Raw genomic sequence first — 20,293 nt, 5'->3', positions numbered from 1 at the left:
TGTTTCCGAATAAGACACTTGCCTTTTTGCCGCTTCAGCATCAATCTGGATAACATCTTAAGATGAATCACTCAATTCATTCATAAGAACTACGAATTTATGTCACGATTGAGTAAAATCTTCTCATGTCATCGGTGACAGTAAGTAATGCCATTCATTCGCTCATTTGATTTGTTTGTTAAATTCATTAATTTGACGAACGTTTCCCTAATATTCCTGTAGTGAAAGCATTGTTTACGGAAATTATCTGTTATTGGAAATATAATGCTATATTGAAAGTGGAAGACGAAGCAGTTTCCAAAGTTAAATCATGTGATGTTTGTTTTAGTTAGGGGATTGATAGGTATGCCTACAAGTTTTTTTGTTGAAAACCACTTCGTACGAAGTGAGATTGATTCTTGTGTTTCCAGAGAATCAAGTATAAGCAGATCAGTTTTATTCATACAATCTATCGTTACAATGAACCTTTGATATTTAATCATGAGAGAGTTAACAAATATATGTTTAAAATATGTGTTTCTTTTGTTAACTAGCTATCGCAACCCTACGAACGACAACCCTTAAAAGTCAAAACTTGTGCGAGCTGAGGACTAAGGAGGTCTTACCTTTTAACTTGTGATTCTTTTGGGTCTACATACGAACGCATACACAAAATTTCATGTACTTGGAGTAGAAAAATGTCTGTTGAAGTGTACTCGAAAAGACAAATTTGTTGAAAGATTTATCAATTCTGAGTAACGGATGTTTTGAAAATTGATAAGGGTCATCTTGTTGAGGTTACATCTCTCAACTTAGTTGTAATTCGTATTCAAAGACACTTCATTGTGAGATTTTCACGTGTTTCGCCATACAATGGCTCTTCGGGCGAGTAAAGACACGCCATTGCATGGCGAAACACGTGTTGCGTTTTTGTTGAACTGTTTATTGAAAATCTCACAATAAAGTGTTTTTTGAATAGGTTAGTTATGGACTTTTATTAGGTATCGGCCAATCCATCATATGTTCCCTATTTTGCCAAATCACCAAGGACAGATGTAGCATTGAAGAACACATCCAAATAATGAAATTATTTTATCAAAATGGGTGTTCTGTTGGGGCATCGTACCGCGCGCCAAGTCCATTTGACGGTCGCCATAATCGTCTTACTGAGACTATTCGCAATGTAGTAGATGAGTTTGAGTCCACTTTTTCAGTAAACGTTCGATCAACACCTGTCGCTGTCTGTGAGAGTGTGCAGGAGAATCTGACTCAGTTGATTTCGCGTCGCTCACGAGAACTCGACCTCTCGCAGATCACAACTTGGCGAACTTTGCGTCGTGACATGGGTCTGCACCCGTCAAAATTAAACTGATCCAGGAACTGAAGGTAAACGAACATAGACAACGACGTGTGGTCACTGAATGGGCTCTGGTGCAGTTGGCAACTGACCCTAATTTTCGTCTTTAGCGATGAGGCCCATTTCTGGATGAATGGATACGTGAGCAAAGAAAATTGGCGATTTTGGGACGATACCAACCCACATGAGGTCCAAAAGCGATAAAGTCACTGTTTCGTATGGATTTTAGGCTGGCGGCATCATCGATCCATATTTCTTTGAGAATGATATTGGTCAGGTCATCACTGTCAAGGGCGAGCACTATAGGTCGATGATTACCAACTATATTTGGCCTGAATTGGATGATCTGGACACCAACGACATGTTGTTTTAACAGGATCGCGCTACGTGTCACATCTCATGCCACACTGGATATCCTGCATGTAGATGTGGTGTACACGGACTTCTCTAAAGCATTCGATAGGGTCAGCCATAAATTACTAATTTGTAAACTTTCTTGCATGGGTTTCAATGAAATTTGTTGTCAACTTTTGGAATCATACCTTAGCGGACGTAATCAATACGTTTATTATCGCAGATTTTCTTCAGATGTGTATTTAGCAACCAGCGGAGTCCCGCAAGGATCCAATATTGGTCCCTTATTGTTTTTACTATTTATTAATGATCTGTGCAACTCAATAACTTGCAATAAATTAATGTTTGCTGATGATTTGAAACTTTATACATCTATAAACAGTTTAGATGATTGTAACATTATACAAAAAGGAGATTGATCTTTTACAAAATTGGTGTCTCAAGAATCGCCTCCATTGGAGTATATCTAAATGTAAAATTGGTACATTCAGTAGAAAACTTAATACACTAGAATTTCCTTACCACATCGACAACAGTATATTGGAAAGAGCTGAGAATATTAGGGATCTAGGAATCTATTTTGATCATCAACTAACTTTCAAATACCATATTAATCATATTATAAATTCAGCTTACCGCGCATACGGTTTTATGATGAGGAACTGCAAACATTTTCATAATATGCTAACCTTGATCTCTCTGTATTTCAGTCTGGTGAGACCAAAACTAGAATATGGGTCCATTATATGGAATCCCATATACCATCAATACACATCAGCAATTGATAAAGTCCAAAAGAAATTTTTAAAATTTCTTACTTTCAGAATGACCGGAACTTATCCTCCAAGAAAGAAGAAATCAGGCATCTGTTTTATTTCTATATAAGCTATTGAATGGCAAATTGGATTGTCCTGTACTATTATCAAAAATTGATATCTTTGTTCCCAGAATATCTTCTAGGCACATCAATACTTTTTTATGCAAAAGGGCACAAACTAACTTAATGTTGAAATCACCAATCAGTCTGAAGTGTCGTAATGCGAACAAGCTCTCTACTAACATCGATAGTTTTGGTTGCAGTATTTGTGGAATAAAAAATAAGTCTCGTGCGTACCTATAAGTCATTTATGTTTTTTATATCAAATAGTATTGATCTTATATCAAATAGTATTAATCCTTCAAGTATGTTGGTGTTGCTCTGTAAATAGGAAACTGTTGGGTAATAAACGCTATTATTATTATTATTATGAGCGATTTGAGGGCATGTTCATTTCACGTGGGGGTGTTTTGAACTGGCCACCGAGATCGTGCGATTCGACCCCGTTAGATTTTTTCTTGTGGGATTATCTCAAGTTGCAGGTGTATGCGAATAAGCAACATACCACAGCGGTCTTCGAGCCAACATAACCTATGTCATTGGTCAAATTCAGCCTGGTGTATGTCAGAGTTATGGAAAATTGGACGTTTCTGATGCGCTACACCTAGAGAAGTCATGTTGGACATTCGAACTATAGAATATTCCACACATAATGTCATCAATAGGTCTTTCAACTGAATAAAACATTTCGATGATATAGGAAGATAGGAAGCGCTCAAAGAAATACCTTATATGATTGTTCTTTTCTTTATTAGTTTCGGATCTAGGAGAAAACTATGGAAGGACACATTTTCTTACATATAGTTATTACACTGGCTCATTGAACAATAAAAGTACATGGAGACGAACTATTTTTCGTAACTTTTCAATGATATCCTCCGAAAGTTTGAATTCGTTGCTCTTCTAAAATGATTCCAATCTATTTATTAATTCTTCATGAAAATATATTCAGAATAATATCATCACCATTAATTCCAATCTGTCTTCAATATACATACCAACTTGAAATCTAAAAATCTTACTGCTTCGTATAGCGTGAATAAGCATCAAGAAGGGGTTAGGTTAGGTTAGGTCCAAAGTCAGTGGGTCTATCCGACCCTCCACCATTCGACCCTGATAAAAAATAATAAAAACCTAATGTGAAAAACCAAATTCTACGCGGGCAACAATTAGTCTTTAGTATATATTTGAATTTTAAGTAATCTACAACTGGTGTGTATACCTACTGTTATAGTTACAGTTTGGGCTCTGATTTTATGCAACTCTAAAAGTTTTTATACATATAACTGATGAACATGTTCTATGAAAGCCAATTGCGATCCAGTCATATATCGTTCAACCTCTTCAATTTATCGTGTGCATTCATGAGGTTCAATTAAACAATAATGGTAGCTTAGCTGGAATTCCACTTGTACACATGCCTACAGAAGCATTTATACGAACTGATTATTAGTTTTGCTAGTTAACAATGAGCTGTTCATTAAATACGCTTTTATAATTGTAAGATTCGTTGGCCTTTCCTTTGTGCAGTTTCAACCCCAACGAATAAAAAACATGTAAAACTAATTTAGTAATAATGATCATTCGAGTATATTCGACAGTAGCGTGTTAAGAGAGTAAGAAATATATTCTTTCCATAATAAGGATTTTCATGGGGGTTTCAATAACTCTGTAATAAGCTTTCCAATATTTATTTTTTTCAGTAATTAGAAATTTTCAGAAAAATTCAATTTTGCGGATTCCAGAATTTGATTTGTGAGATAGATAAATTCATCTTGAAATCCAGTTTCAGACATTACCAAGATTTCATTTCTGTTCAGAGAACTAGTTTAGTTATTATTAATATTGGAGGGGACATTCAACAAATATCAATCAAATATACTTGTATTTGTATGTATGGTTGTATTTAAATTTGAAATAACTTCCCAGAATTATAACAGAAAATGACGCTAATGATTTATAGTGTCCTTTTCCTGAAAATTTTGGATACCATGTTATCAAAATTAGTCATTACTATTTTTTTGGTATAGAACCTTCCACAATATGAGAAATAAACAAATGTTTGACTGTATGAAGGTTATTTTCCGGTTTTTCTGGCCGTGATCTGCAGGATTTTATACCTGACGTTTCTTCTACTGCTGCGACATTTTCAAAGTCGATGAGGTAACGGTCGCAATACCCGAGTTGGTGTTTATACCGGTCTTAATTGTATTACCTGTTCGTGTTCATGTTCCAGCAGACCTCGAGCAGACCCATAGAGAACCTCTAGCAGAGCCAGGGGTATACCGGATTCCGTGTAGCTGTGGGTCGGTCTACATTGGAACCACGAAACGAAGTATAGGAACCCGTATCTCCAAACACAAGAGAAACTATGACCTCGGACAAACCGGACAAACAAGTCGGCTGTGGCCAAACATGCTCTCAACAAAGAAGGTACCCACATTATCTCATTCGAAGACACAATAATACCCGACAGTACCCAAAATTACTACCCAAGAATATAGAGAGAGGCAATTGAGACTCAGAAGCATTAGGATAATTTAAATTTCTCTAGAAGAGACAATGGATATTAATGAAAGCTGGCTACCTGCCCTTAGAGGTGTAGTCGAAGTAAACGATATTGTGCTTATTTAAAGTTGACGGTACTCTCAAAGGCAAAAAAAACACTACATAGAAGGCCGAAATCACGTTGACTGCAGAATTGACGATTCGTATTGGATAATTTTCACTAACCAAGTGTTCTGATTGGCTGAAGAGTCATAAAATTGAATTAGAAGTCATGTTACGGTGACGAATTGAAATCGGCGAAATCGAGGATCGCAGTTGTGTTCAGTTCAGGAACTGATTGCGATTTGAGTGTTGAAATTCGATATTGGTGCAGTTATAATTACTTAAAATTTTTGTTATCTGTTTTAAATGTGGCGTCCTTGGACAAGTACTAATAGTAATAATGAGTGTGATAACAACGCTGTCTTTCCAGTGTAGTGATTTCAATAGCAATTGTGAACAATGCGAAAAAAAAAGATATTAGTGAAAAAGAAACGGATGCATTTGAATATTGACACACAAAGTATGTTTCAATGTATATGAGAATCTCCATCTCGAATTTGGTTTCGAGGAAAACAAACTATTACAAGCAACATCAGATTTTACCGTAAATCCTTTGTCAACTGTACGTAAAATAGTCCAAAACAAACCTTATGAACGCAAGACGCGATGTGATATAGGATTACCAAAACATTTAGATGTTCATCTAGATGTTAGATGTTCATAAGGAAGAAATTGAATACTTTCGACCATAACGTGGGCTGCTGTAACAAAACTCTTCAGAATTGAATAAAGAAAGTACAATTTAGATTTATAATAATAAACAAACGTTAACAGTAATGGAAAGCAGAAGAATAGTGGAAATGCGTGAGAAATTCTTAGAACAAATAACTGAATATCCACAATAACAACGGCAAATTTTCTATTTGAACGGAACTTGGTGTAACACTCACGACACACTTACGAAAGAGTGGAATGATGGTTCGAGAATGTATACGCCTAACATGCCTGTGAACAAAGGATCGCGACTAATTGAATGGGTTTCGAATTCTGCAATGTTGACTATCATAAGAACATAGTAGCTAATATTTTTGAGGAATGGTTTGAAAACACATTGATCCCAAATTTGGATGCGAGTAGTGTGATAGTGTAATACATTTGAAAAAGTGTATGTCCTCGAGAGTATTGCTGAAAAGTATGGACACACCATATTGAGACTTCCCCCCTATTTTTGTGTTTTCAATCCCATCGAGTTGATTTGGGGAAAATTGAAACAAAGCTTCAGGCGTAAAAATAATTTTCCAAAATTTGATAGGAAGGTAATGGAGCTAATTGAAGAAGAAGTATCTAATATTATCGAAAAAGACTGGCAGAAAATAATTAAAAGAGTAATTTTAGTTGAAAAAGACTATATGGAGATTGGACAGTTCCATATTAATGGTGAAAATAAATTCATTATTTATTTAAATGACGACACTGATAGTGAAACAGAAAATATGGAAAAAGAATTGTCAGGAGCTATCGAAGAAATTTAGTGGAGTGTTTTTTTTAAGCGATATATTGTTTATATATATATATATATATATATATATATATATATATATATATATATATATATATTATATGTTATATAGTTATTGTGATTCTTACATGATCAGAAATGATTATTGAATAACTAAATCAGTTAGCTCCCTGACTATATTATTAAAGGGGAGCTGTTGGAATGTAGGTTGCACTATATTGTTTAATTGAATTACACACGAACACCAACAGATAATACAAAAAAGAACGATATAAATAGAGCGCCCAGTACATAAATATTAGTTAATGCGTTGAATACAACAGGAACAGAAACCAGATCAAGTAAATAAATAATTTTTTGAGAAAAATGTAAAATCACTTTATTTTTTGGTCAGACCTCGTAAGTCACTTATTGTTGAGTTTTTGATATGGCCTCATTTTCAATAATTTTTATTCATGTTTTTATTACCCTCCAAGTGTTTCTTGTTTAGTAAGCTTTGTGATATGCATTCTTTTTCTTTATAATCATTAATCGTTCAAAAGTTGAGAGAGCTCATGTTACCTAAAAATGCTGTCTATAATTTATTCATAAATCCAATAATACTCCTACAACCAAAACCGACATCCATCATTCGAATTGTCTTCTCATTCAAAAACTACCTTTCGCCGTCCTCCATTCCATCCATATTGAAATGATCCCCTCATTTGAATTTTCTTGATGCGCTGTCTCTGTGTTTCGGAATTCCACATCTGTTCGCGAAACTATTTATTACGGTGCCATCTGTCTTTCTGATTAGGGCGAACCCTCTCGGATGTACTTTATCTTTAAAACTTGTGGTGCATCACAATTTCATACAGCGATGATAAGGAATTCCATAAAAATGGTCATATATCCATAACGAGGCGATCGCTTTTATCACACATGATGTTTATGGGTTTTTTGGCAATCTGTCTAATTCGTTGATGTTCGTATTAGGATGGTATCATGCCGAACTAGTTCTGGATAATGGTTTTTGGATTGTCAGTTTAAAATCACATCAAAGTTGATCCAAGGACCGAGTAGAGAGGACTAAATCTTGCGGGAGAAGGAAATATTAGGAGCAGATAGTTGTTGGTTCACAAATGGATCAAAATCACCTTCAGGTTCTAGTGCAGGTGTTTTAGTCGCAGACCCGAAACGGAGATATCTACCTGCCTAGGAACTTATGCGACAGTATTTCAAGCGGAAATTCACGCTATTGAATTGTGTGCGGCAGCCCCATTGCCTGGAAGGCAATGGGGTTGCCTTCCAGGCAATGGGGTTGCTGACTCCGTTGCAGAGAAGGGTGCTGCAAGCAGCTTTATCGGGCCAGAACCTGTCTTTGGCATTGCTTTAGGCGTTGCCAAACAAACATTGAACACCTGTATGGCATGAAGATTTATGGACTTCTGGCAGAATCTTCCAGGATTGGCTCAATCCAAGGCGTTTATTCACCCTTCGAAGCTTGATCCCAAACAGTTGTTGGACTACAGTAGGGATGAACTGCAATGTCTAACAGGTCTTCTTACAGGTCACTGTCATTTGAATCATCACATGCAGAGACTCGGACTGTCAGAAGCAGTGTGTGTCGCCTCTGTTTGGAAAATGATGAAACAGCAGAGAGCATAGTTTGTGCCTGCTCCGCTGGGAACCGAATCAGGTTTTTAGAGTACGGCAGAGCCGTGTTCCTACCATTTGACCTGAAACACCAGTCACTATACAAACTAATCGGCTTCGTTAAGAAGCTGAGTTTATTTGGTCGAGTGTGAATAGATGTGAGTCACAATAAACCCTTGAAGGTTGCGGTGGGGGGTCTAATAGAACCACTCACTTTGGACCTAACCTAATCTGATCCAAGGAAATAGCATAGTGTTCAAAAATCACTCAACTGGAGTGTTCCAAGAGAGAGATGTTTTACACTGGGATACTTGTGTGTCTGGTACGTCAAAAGCCGCCCATTTCAGTCATCTCTACAACAGGAAAGATTACTGAGAAGAGTTAAAAAACCGTATAGAATATATTCGTCGATGATACGTCACTAAGCCATAAAAGCCTTGACTCGGAGTAATTTTTTTTTCATTGTCTAATCCGTACAAGGTATAGGATAAAAAAGTAAAACGTACAGTTGGAAAAAGCAAGATCACGCATTAGGTATATATTGACAAAATGTTTGTTCTATGGAAGTATACGGTCTTTCATTAAACGCCTCCTAACTTCAAATTATAAAATAAAGTGTGAGTGAGATATCATCGAAACTTTTTATTCGTTCGAAAGATATATTGATGCCATTAAGTGTGGGATATAACATCGTTCAAATGTCTGCCACGGCTCCTGTGGAGCGCATCTGAAACGTCCAATTATCCATGACTCTGGCTGAATTTGACCGTTGGCATGGGTTATGTTGGCGTTGCGGACAGCTGTGGTTCGTGGATTATTCGCATACATCTGCGACTTAAGAAAACCCCACAAGAAAAAGTCTAACGCGGTCAAATCGCGCGATCTCGATGACCAGTTCACATTACTTCCACGTGAGATGACCATGCCCTCAAATGTGGCATGAGCTGTGTGGCACGAGGCGCCGTCCTGTTGAAACCACATGTTGGTGTCCAGATCATCCAATTTAGTCCAAAAGAAGTTGATAATCATCGACCTATAGTGATCACCTGGCCAATGTCATTCTCAAAGAAATATGGATCGATGAAGCTGCCAGCTCAAAGTCCACTCCAAACCGTGACTTTTTCTGGATCTTTTGGATAGTCTTGGATGTCATGTGCAGTGGTATCGTAAACATTCATCCAATGAATGAATCCAAGAGATTGGAAGAATCCAACCTCATACACAAGTCAATAAAAATATTCTCGGGCAGTCCAACGGCGTTCGAAGCTCTTGGATCCTACCGAGCAACATCTAAATTGGTAGCAAATTGCCAAAAACGGCTCTCCTCGATAGGAAGACTCAACAGATTGTCTCTGGTGCTGCAAGCAGCTTCATCGGGCCAGAACCTGACTTTGGCATCGCTTAAGGCTTTGCCAAACAAAAATATGTATGGCAAGAAGATTTATGGACTTCTGGCAGAATCTTCCAGGATTGGCTCACTCCAAGGCGTTTATTCACCATTGGAAGCTTGATACCAAAAAGTTGTTGGACTATAGTAGGATGAACTACAATGTCTAACAGGACTTCTCACAGGTCACTGTCATTTGAAACATCATATGCAGAGACTCGGACTGTTGGAAGCAGTGTGTGTCGCCTCTGTTCGAAAAATGATGAAACAGCAGAGCGCATACTTTGTGCCTGCCCCGCTGGGGACCAAATCATGTTTTTAGAGTACGGTAGAAGCGTGCTCTTACCATCTGACCTGAAAGACTACCCACCATACAAACTGATCAGCTTCGTTAAGAAGCTGGGTCTATTTGGTCGAGTGTGAATAAGTATAAGCTACAATAAACCCTTGCGGGTTGCAGTGGAGGGTCGAATAGACCCGCTCACTTTGGATCTAACCCTAACCCAACCTACCCATTCATCCATAGCCCATCCAGCGGAAACACGTCGTTGCATGTGGTCGTTTACCTCCAGTTTTTGGGTCAGCACACCCTCAAAGACAGCGGCAATGTTTTCGGCAGATTTTCAATGAGTTCGTAATATTTCTGGAATTTTCTGTTTTCTCTGTTAACGCCAAGCTCTTGATTTGCCCATATATGTTCATGCTGAAGTTCAAATGGAAATGAAATCACACAACAAGCAGACTACTTATTGACATAGTCGATACATCAGATGTAAATATTCGATAGGAGTTTTCGAACAGAACTGAAGGTGATTTCGTTTTTATTCTCTATGCCCTTGAACATAATCATCAATCGACAAATAATCCTAAACGTATTTGAGTCGCAGCATAATATATATTGTTTACTAGCTTCATAGGCAATAAATGCCCAGAAGTTTCCTTATTGTAACTGGAATCAAATATTTATTGTTCTTCCATTGAATCACAATATGATCCTTCCTCGCTTGTACAAAAACCGATCCGCATAGGAATTACTGACTGAGGAAAAGATTATGTGGGAGGATATATTTCTCCGAAGTTACATATTTATACTGTCATCACAAAAATCTTTCTTTTTATTTTCGAAAGAATTGGTCAAGACATTTCAATTTGTCTCTAATATACTTCAGTCTGAAATATCGCTTTCATTCAGTTGTCATTTATTCAGCCCATTTTGCCAAATCACCATGGACTGATACGACACTCAAGAACGCGTGCAAATAATAAAATTGTTTTATAAAAATGGGTGTTCTGTTCAAGCAACGTACCGCGCGCTTCGCCAATTTTACGGTCGCCATAATCGTCCTACCTAGAGGACTATTCGTAATGTGGTGCATAAATCTGAGTCCACTGTTTCAGTAAATGATCGACCAACACCTGGACATCGATGAAAAGCAAGATCAGCCGAAAACATCGCCGCTGTCTGTGAGAGTGTGCAGGAAAATCCGAGGCAGTCGATTGCGCCTTGCTCACAAGGACTCAACCTTTGGCAGAATACGACTTGGCGGCGAATTTTGCGTCATGACTTGGGCCTGCACCTATACAAAATTCAACTGTCCCAGGTCCTGGGCCCGAAGGTTCCCTGCCCCTGTGACTATGGGGAGCCTGCAACGGCAGAGCACGTAATTGATAGATAAATGTATGGAGACAGGATTGATTGGCGAGAGTGGATTGGACGGACAATGTGGTGAGGGAAGAAAGGGTATGTCACCTGGGAAACATGGGTTGGGCATACTAAATGTAGGGGGAGAGTATGTCATGCAGACATGTGAATTTTGCTTTTTTTGTTGATGTTTGTTTCTATGTTGAAAGAGCTAGAATTGTCAGTCAAGTTTACTTGATATATGATTGTGTAATTATTGTTTTGTATGTATGGGAAATATATGTATTGGGAAATGAAGGAAATGGGTCGTCTACACCGCTGATTCGTCCCTCCGTATTGAGTATATTAAACATCTTAAAAGTAAATTTTTTCTGGATGTTATGCAGCGAGAGTAACTTCAATAAATTTGGGAATCAAAACTGCCAGAACGGTGTATTATGCCCTCGTTGAATCCCACCTACGTTATGGAATACCGTTTTGGGGAGTATGCAATTCATCAACACTTCTATCTGTATTAGTACTGAAGAAACAGGCTATCAGGTATATGTGTAAAATTAAGCCTCGTGATTCATGCTGACACAAATTTACGGAACAAACGATTTTAACAGTGATTGCTTTGTTCATTTTGGAAACGTTTTGTCTCATTTACAAAAATATGTCATTATTTGAGTCTTCATTCCATTATTATAGCACCCGTTCTACCGCGTTGAAATTGCCAATTCCTTTAACAAATTTGGTCAGGAATTCTATTTATTACAATGGGGTCAAGATGTATAATCACTTGCCCTCAGGTATAAGACAGGCAAATTTGACCAACAAAATGTTTAGAATAAAAGTAAAAACATTTCTGGCTGATAGACTCTATTATGAATATCACTAGTTCGGATTTCCATTGTCTATTATATAAAATGATTTGAAATCCCTGAAACAACTGAAAGAGAAGAATTAAAAATGAATAGTTGAAAATAACAATTATCTTAAGCAAAACAAACCTGAAATGAAATTATAGTGAAATAAAATACAAGTAAAAATATAACAATTGAATAAATAAAAATAAAGAAATGAAAAAAGAAAATAAAAATATAGAGTGGAGAGATTCCAAGTCACATTAGTTCACGACGTTTCGATTGTTAGTATCTACAATCGTCTTCGGGTGATATATATTTATATATACCCACATCGGAAAACTCTAGGGATATTTTTAAAAATGTCAATATTTTTTTTTAGATCGCTTTAGGGGAAAAAAGTTGACGGGTGTTTATTAAACGAATGTAACTTACAACAAAATTTATTGAATGGTCAAAAATACTGAGTACGCATATAAGCAAAACTAAAAAAAAATATGTCTCTTCTTTGGCACCCCGAAAAAAATCATAATACAAAAAAAATTGAAATCAGTACAAAGTATGGCCTCCACGCTGGTTTATTACGGCCCTACATCTATCGTGCATCGACAAAATGAGATTGTCAATGTCTTGTTGAGGTACATTTGCCCATTCAGCGATTAAAAGCTCTCTCAATTGAAACGTTGTGTGAATATTCCCCATATGCGGATTAATTCTTCGTTGAAGTATGTCCCACACATGTTCAATGGGATTCAGGTCAGGTGATTTTGCTGGCCATGGCAATACATCAACTCCTTCGTTGGTGAGCCAGTCAGTCACTAGTCGCGCGTCATGTGGACGAGCATTATCGTGCATTAAGTGGAAGTTTTCACCAACAGCACCAGCAAACGGTCGGACGATAGGTAGAAGAATGGTGTCAAGGTACTGTCGAGCTGTGAGGGACCGATTTGGAAAAATGAGATCGGTTTTGCCGCCGATCATGATTCCGCCCCATAGAATTACTGTACCACCTCTGTATGTGTGGACTTCCTGGACGTGTCTCAAACGTTCATTATTTCCAGGTCGTCTCCACAGTCTTACTCGACGAGAATCTGGATGAAATCCAAATCTGGATTCGTCTGTAAACAAAACTGTGGTCCAATCATTTGCAGAATAAAGTATATATTATTAAAAATTACGTCTCCGAATTGGTTTTTTTACAAACTTCGAGATGTAGCACTTTCTAATTGAATAATTGAACCTGACAAATTTTTTTAATTTGGATTGAACAAGCAGTTCGATAATGCTCGAAGTCTGTACGGGTATACTGCGTATAAAGTTTGATGAAAACAACTGAAATTTCAAAAATCTACCATGTTTTGAAAAGTTTCAACAATCTGTATTTCGAAAACCAATCATTCTTCGTTAAACATTTTATAGGAAAAAGTTGTTTATTTTGACGAGATCCACCACATACCTAGTTTTTGTAATGTTCTCAGCAACTTCACCTATCGCCCTAGGAGCTAAGTAATATGCATCGATACAGAAAATTGTAAATATCTCGAAAACGATCACCTCCAGCGTTGTTGAGGAGGTGTACCTTTTTTACTTGGAAAAGGTGTGGGAATTAGGTTTTTTCATGAAAAGTACCAGAAGTTCACTGACAAAAAAGTTAGGGCAATTTGAAATAAATAATGACAGCTTACGCAGCGGCCTCTAAATGTTACATGGAAATTAATACGAAATTATGATTTCCCACATCAAAAAAACCCCGGGTACCGAATTTCGTGCAAATGGTTTAATTTTTGCAAGAGTTTTTTTCAAAAGGCGAACAAAAAAATTCAATTTCAACACCCGAAACGAAGCATTTTCGTATAGGTTCATATAGATTTTTTTCTTAAAATTGTCTCAAGAATACGTTACACGTTACACCCTGTATATATGTTCATAAGTCTATTATAAAAATGTTGATAATATTTTTAAACGAGTCTGTACACAACCATATTGAGACAAAATTTCGATGTTGAACTAAAGTGTATGTTCTAACTTTACTTTTTTGTAGGTGTTTTTATATTCACATTTTATATTTCTATACTTACATTTGTATGTATTTTTCACAAGCTTTGTCCACAAGATTTATTCTAAATGACAATAAAGTATATTATTATTATTATTATTATTATTATTATTATACACAGGGAGGAACATTCGTTTAGGAGGAAATTCAAAGAAGCCGCATTCATGTTGTCCAACAATGTATTCAGCCAAGCTAGCATAGAGATACGCAACTTATGGAAACCAATAATCAAGCTAAAAACAGCAAACTCCCGCCAAACTTTCATCTCCCACGAAACCGGTGAAGCGGAAAAAGGAAAGCTGAGATCAGTGAAAGTACTCGAATGACCCATAAATAGTCATATCTCGGAGGAATTAGTCCAGTCATCACCTGAAGACGATTGTGGATACTAACAATCGAAACGTCGTGAAGTAACTTGGCTTGGAACTTTTTATTTTGATTTTTTATTTTCATTTTCTGTTCAATTGTTCTGTTTCACTATCATTTCATTTCGGGTTTTTTGCTTGATATGATTGTTATTTTCAGATACTCATTTTTATTAGTTATTTCAGGAATTTCAAATCATTTTATATAATATTAGAAAATGGAAGTCCGAACTAATGAATATTAATATGTTTACAATTATCAGATGTTTATGATAGGCAAAATTATTGAACACAAGTTATTGATGAATAGAATATTTCTTCAAGTGAAAGATGCTTTAAATTTTTCACTTTTCGGGGTGAACTTGAATATCGCCATATAACGATCTTCATTAATTATTTTTCAGATTGTGGAAGATCAGAAATTCCTCCACAAAAATGGCTTCCGTTCAATATTGAAACCCTGTATTAGACCGATCATAATCATAAGTATTGAGTACAAAATCTTTATATATTTCTCAAAATCCCTCCTAAACATTTTAATACCATCATTCTTAGTACGTGCCTACAACAGATGTCAGTTTGTGATATTTACCTGGCCCCCTACATTCTGCTGGAAAAAATCAAACAAAGGACGAGTAATGCTGACCATAAAATTCCATGTACCTTATCAAGAGGACAGCGGTGGGCGAAAAACAGAGGCGTAGACAAAGTGCGATGGTTGTCGTAAAATAATCACCTCGACGTAAGTGAGTGGCTGAGTTATAGAACTATTTTATTATTTTGCAAACAATGGACTCTTGAATGAGAATTTAAAATAGGTCAATTCGTGATTCTGAACGAAATATGTTTATACATATTTCCAAGAGGGGCTGTTTTAATAATCATAATGGCTTCAAATTCAAATTCTTTATTGGTGTTAGAACACAAGAGTGTTTACCCATGTCATTTCGAATTGTACATAAAAGAATTACAGAAATAATAGGTACAAAAGAGCTTGTAAAAGGAGATAAAGTCGCACATTAAAAGTCTGACAGTCATTAAAATAAGGTCAGAATTTATATAATTGAGTTGTTCTGAAATGTAGGAGTTCCATTGAAAAACTCAATGACATCATAAAAGGCCTATTGTAAAACAAATGTTTGAGTTTTAATTTGAAATTATTGAGTTCTAGTTCTTCGGCTTCCGCAGAGAGATCATTGTATAACTTGTATTCACGATTTGGTGTGGTAGTCATGAATTTGGGAGTGGTTCTTATATTCATGTAAGTTTTCTTTTATATGAAATATGTAATATATATATATATATATATATATATATATATATATATATATATATATATATATATAGGTTAATGCAGTCTGAAAAATAATTCCATGAAAATCAAAAAATAAATAGATAAGTACTTACCTATTTATTTTTTGATTTTCATGGAATTATTTTCCAGCAGCTTGACTTTCTAGATTTCATATCATTTCTAGAAACATGTGGATTCGTTTTCCGATGGCATTTCAGGTTAGCTTCCCAAATTTCTGCTACCGCAGTTTTCGGTTGATTGGTCAAACCACCAACACTGATATAAAAACTTGGCAAGTTGACTTGGGTGTCTTCAATCGAGGACCGCCTGCCCGGTACTGACGATGCCCAATAGACTGAAGAAGCTGTCTACCGGTGGCTTGAAATCAATATGGGAATGATCAAAGAGTGCTTATCTATTTATATTTATATTTTACTATTTATATTTTATCGAGTGTGTATGATATACCAATCATCATTAATTCAAGTACCTAATTGAAGCAATATTAGGATTGAATCACGACGTCATCTTGATAATCGAAAATGTCCCAAGTCTGCCGAATTCAATCGGTAAATCAGCCACTTGAAAACGAATAATTCTCTTCTGTTTTGAAATCTGTTTATTCGTTAACCAGCTGGGCTGAGTTCCACAGCAAACATAGAACTATTAACAAGTGTGAAGACGGGCAACACTTGGCTGCACCGAGCTAATGAGGCCAATAGCCAGAAACACGTGTTTGCGGTTTGCCCCCCTTTTTAGAGTGTTGTGTCCTCCCTTGTCCCCAAGCCTCGTTAATAGTTCTATGTTTGCTGTGGAACTCAGCCCAGCTGGTTAACGGATAAACAGATTTCAAAACAGAAGAGAATTATTCGTTTTCAAGTGGCTGATTTACCGATTGAATTCGGCAGATTTGGGACATTATCGATTACACAACACAACAAAAAAATATTTTTTGAATGTTTCCTACACTAAATTAGTCAATTTCTACTAATTTTGGGGTGATAAAAACGAAAATAACAATGAAAAATTTTTATTAGCTCTGGTTTTTGAGATACACAGTACTTAATCTTAAAGAGTAGTTATACTATACGTGAAAAGTGAAAGTATATAAAACAATATTGATATGTTTTTTTTAGAATATTTTAAGTACAAAATTAATAAAAAAAAAACATTATTCTTAGTGTTTTGACAAATAAAAGAAGTTTGTACCACCAAATTTCAATTAAGTCCATCCGATTCATTGTAAGATCGCTGTCGTTTAGCTTGTCTTTTATAAAACACTTCTGGAGCATCCCTACACACAGACCAGCAGTAGTCTGCAAGCATTGCTTCATTCCAACGGCCCTGATATCTCTGTTCCATTAAGGCAATGTCTTGATGGAATCTTTCTCCATATTCGTCACTCACAGCTCCACAGTTTTGTGGGAAGAAATTAAGATGAGAGTGAAGAAAATGAATTTTTAAGGACATGTTGCATCCAAGTTGGTGGTAAGCTTGAAGAAGCTCTTTAACCAATGCTGTGAAGTTATCATCTCTTTTGTTACCTAAAAACCCATGTACAACCCCCTTAAAGGCTTCCCAGGCTCTTTTTTCATTTCCTGTTAAAATCATGTCAAAAGCAGGATCATTTACGATTTCACGGATTTGAGGCCCAATAAAGATGCCTTCCTTGACTTTAGCATCACTCAACCTGGGAAACTTTGCTCTCAAGTACTTAAAAGCTTGTCCTTCCTGGTCCATGGCCTTCACAAAGTTTTTCATTAGTCCCAACTTAATATGTAATGGGGGAAGGAGAACATCCTTAGGATCTACAAGAGGCTCGTAAACTACATTTTTCTCATTAGGGTTTAGGTCTCGTGTAGGCCAGTTCATTTTTTTATTGTGAGATTTTCTATCCCGTCTGTCCCACAGACACAAAAAACAACAGTACTTGGTGAACCCTAATTGCATTCCTAGGAGTATAGCAATGACTTTCAGATCACCACAGATGTGCCACTTGTGTTGTTCATATTTGATTGATTGGAGAAGTGTTTTCATATTTATATACGTTTCCTTCATGTGAACTACATGACCTATAGGAATAGAGGGTAGCTGATTTCCATTATGCAGAAGTACAGCTTTTAAGCTTAGTTTTGAAGAGTCTATAAACAGTCTCCATTCAGATGGAGTGTGATCCAAATTCAAGCAGTCCATCAAACCATTAACATCAGAACAAACTACGAGGTTTTCTTTTTTCTCAAAAAAAGGAAGCAAATCTTTTTGACGCTGTCTGTACTGAGATATTTTCACATCATGTTTTAGAAGATTCCACTGTTGTAGTCTTGACCCTAACAGCTCAGCCTTTTCCTTAGACAAGCGAAGATCTCTTATAAGGTCACTCAACTCTGCTTGACTAATTCTGTGCGGATCACTAGACCTATCGCTTACCTCAAAATCAGGGTCATAGGAGGTAGAAGGATGGGTTGCTCCTTCTAAACAGTCTTCATCACCTTCCTCTAAAATTTCATAGTTTTGGGGTGGAGAAGGGACTGGCAAATTGTCTGAGTGTGGTACAGGCCGAAGAGCAGATGGGAGATTAGGGTATTTAACCGTTCCTCTTTTCTTCATAGATAAACCTTGCTTAATGGGAGGAGTTAAGCAGAAATAATAGTCGTCTGTATGATTGGTAGGCTCACGCCAAACCATAGGTACTGCAAAAGCCATTGTCCGGTTTTTATTTTTCAGCCACTCTCGCAATATGACGGAACAAGAATTACAACATATATGAGGAGCCCATGATTTATCTTGGTCCCCAACTTTCACACCAAAATAATGTTCATAGGCTGTCTTAACGATAGGTGTCATTTTACGTTTCTGAGCCTTAAATGTTATTTCACCACATAAATAGCAAAAGCTATCGACAGAATTCACACACTTTCGAGGCATTTCAGATCAGCACTCAAATTAATTTAAAAATCAACTTCACACGATAATTTCAATAGCAACCACGTGCGTACAATTGACAAACTCACATAGGTTATGTTTACTACTTAAGAACAGCTGATGAGAGGGGTGTTATGTAAACAAACATGTATACCAACTGTTGGTGATGAAATATTTCATTTGTTGAAAACTCAATATACATATATATATATATAATATAATGATACTATATCTTGAAAACAAGAGCTAATGTATAATTTTTATGGTCACTTTCGGTTTTAACACGTAGAAATACATTAAAATCATCTAATTTCAACCCCGAAACAAAAACTTTGTTGTGTTGTGTTATCAAGATGACGTCGTGATTCAATCCTAATATCGCTTCAATTAGGTACTTGAATTAATGATGGAGATTTTAATCAGTGTTATCATTAGTGAATTCACTCAATATGTGAATTGAAATAGCTACTTCAGTTTTCTCTCCACTGAAACGAATGAATAGATGTGCTTTTTATGATAATTATTTCTAATGTATATGACGCTCTCAAACATCAAAATCCTTCGAAAACCGTTGATACTCTGCTGGAAATGTATTCGCAAATGGCGGCCGTTTCAAATTCACAGATATATTTCAAGAATGAAAGAAAAGATGAAGTTGTGAATTCACCAAAATCATCTTTAGGAAAAGAATTCTGCGCCTGTTGATTAAAACTATAAACTAACAATTGAATACAATGTGATGGATGACCCCTCTGGACCTGTACGTTGAGGAGGTTGCGTTAATGGCCATGTCACGATTGCGCCCGGATGGTGTAAACCTCGAAGTAGGAATTGGTCAATTGAAGCTGGGCCTATGGCGGGAAGCGCTTACTGCGCAACCTCTGATGCAGGCAACAAGTGATGCAATTGAACCCAGGTTTGTGTTTAATAATCCCTACAAAATACAAATAAAACAGAACACATTGTCAGATGATATAAATGCAATACGCATACATACAGACGGCTCAAAAACCAAAGTAGGCTCAGGAAGTGGAGTGTACTCCAGATCACTAAGCCTGAGGATGAAGTGGGGAATGGGAAGAATACCAGCGTGGTTCAAACAGAACTAGCTGGTATCTCAATCGCCACAATTTGACCAGGATCACCCTGGGCGACCCTGGAAAGCTGGCGCCGAAGAAATATCTAGCGATGACCAGGAAAAATCTACGCTTAACAGTAGGATTTCTGACTGGCCACTGTCAACTGAGGAAACACCTCCACAATATAGGGCTAGTGAACACACCTCTATGCAGGATGTGAGAACAGAAAGATGGAACTGTCAGGTATGTCCTATGCGAGTGTCCCGAGTTATCGTCAATAAGAGAGTGTATATTCGGCGAGTCTTGGCCTACACCTGCCGATATAGAGATGTCTCCTAGTGCCCTGTCCACCTTCCTGGAAAGGACAGGATGGACGATGACCTAGGAGGACAACTCCTTTGGAGGATGTACAATGGGTCCCATGTGGCCTAA

The sequence above is a fragment of the Leptinotarsa decemlineata genome, unplaced genomic scaffold (genome assembly GCF_025532065.1).
Source record: "Leptinotarsa decemlineata unplaced genomic scaffold, Ldec_3_MD MMD2_tig00000576_RagTag_RagTag, whole genome shotgun sequence".
Lineage (NCBI taxonomy): Eukaryota > Metazoa > Arthropoda > Insecta > Coleoptera > Chrysomelidae > Leptinotarsa > Leptinotarsa decemlineata.
This window is presented reverse-complemented; position numbering follows the sequence as displayed.